Source organism: Octodon degus, unplaced genomic scaffold (assembly GCF_000260255.1).
Source record: "Octodon degus isolate 3935 unplaced genomic scaffold, OctDeg1.0 scaffold00303, whole genome shotgun sequence".
Classification (NCBI taxonomy): domain Eukaryota; kingdom Metazoa; phylum Chordata; class Mammalia; order Rodentia; family Octodontidae; genus Octodon; species Octodon degus.
Genome location: NW_004524879.1, coordinates 1,404,335 through 1,406,291, shown reverse-complemented (window position 1 = coordinate 1,406,291; position 1,957 = coordinate 1,404,335).

Here is a 1,957-nt window from a genome sequence, read left to right as displayed (position 1 = left end):
AAAGGAGACAAATCAAATTAAGCATTAACTGCTCCTTATATATCTATTTATGTAAGCAGGATGGTTTGAATAAATATACTTTGGATTTCTGCTGGTCTATCAAAAGATAGTTTTTAAAAGAGGCTTACCAATCTGATCCCTCACACAGGAAACTAATTTACTAGAGTCATTTTGACTTTAAGGCCAGCACATAACTTGTGGACATTATCAATAATAAGTTACAAAGCTTAAAAAAGTCAATAAACACAAACTTTAATAAACCATGCTAGATGAAAATTTGAATTATCTTTCTGCTGTCTCCATAGAATATTTTTTAAAAATTTTCCCGAAAACTTTATTGACAGACGAATAGCAATGAGACAGTTTCAAATCAAATTGGTAGGACAGTTTCAATAATTAACACATTGCATACACTCTTCCCAGTGGTTATTTGCTATACAAGATGCAGACATGATATCCTATTTACAAACACTATTAGAACAAATCCCTCTATTCATTAAGAGAATGTAACTAGATTGTATGGTAATGACAATAAGCTTCTCTTCTGGAGGGTTAACAACCTATGTTTGCAGACCAAAATTAGAGAAAAAGGAGGGCTGCAAGGAAAGCCAACATTTTGTCTCCATAGAATATTATACTATCAAAATTGTCTTTGTAGAAAAACGCAGAGTGAATATGCAGGCAAACATGCAGAGAAATAATAAAAATACTATAATATTTTTCTGGATTTTGTGGTTTGTGAACTTTGTCAGGTTTTAACTTTGTAATTTTTTTCTCATTTTAAAGAAAATGGATGTCTGGCAAGATAGCTCAGTGGACTAAACACCTGCTTAGGCAAGCCCAGGGAAAGGTGTTCAATCCGCAGCGTGTCATGCCAGCCCCGTCACCAGGAGCACTGAGTGTGTGCCAGAGTTTGGGCACAGTGGTGCACACCTGTAATCCCAGCGCTGGAGAGGCTGAAAACAGGAGGATCACTATGAGTCCAAGCTGTGTAATGAAGACCCTGAAGAATATAATAATAGTAGAAAGAGAAAATGGAAAAATAATAGATAAGACATTAGTAACAATACATAATTTGAAATAAAAAAAAGATAGAAAGTCAACACTGTTGGAATATTCCACATGCTTGTCTTCAAGGTAGTTGCTCCGATTACTAGAATTAAGCATGCAAAATTGGTCAAAATAAGAATTTTAACCATGAACTGCTACCTTCCAAAAAAAAAAAAAAAAAAAAGGAAACTAGCAGTACAATCATCCCAGCTATGTGGTGCGCATACATGCATGATTTTCAGCCTTCCATCTCTCCATTTCTTTTCTTCTTTCCCTCATCTCAGCTGTTTATTTATTTCCTGTCTTTATATTAATGACAGGCTTATGGAATGATCCATCTCACAGTGATAAGACTCTCTGTGCTACCTAAGATAAAGCATTTGCGAACACGACATTTTCTGGCACCACAGACAAGTGCTTTCTCACGTCTCCTACACAGATGTCTCCCATTCCACCTGTGTCACCCAACTACCTTATTTCCAGAGAGCCTCACCTGGCTCAACCTTTCCACGGAGCAGATGATTCTCCTAGACATGGCTGCTCACAGCGGGCAATCAAGGCTAATCCGGAATAGGAGTCACTGTCCACAACATGTCCTTTCTCGGATGGAAAGGGGATCAAGAGATGGATGGTGTGACAGAGAAGAGGGATCAAGAGAATGGCGAGAGAAAGAAAATGCGCTACATACACGTATCACCGGGACACAAGGAACATAAACACGCATGCTAATTTTTTGACCATTTTTGGACCAACTTTTCATGCTTTTATCTGGCAATCTGAACAACTAATGTGAAGATAGCCATGGGCCATCATCATTGAAATTCTGTATTATTTTTAATGTATTTTTTAAAATTTTTGATTCTTTTTTTAAAAAAGAAAACATTTACTGATGAAACCAAAAGGACCA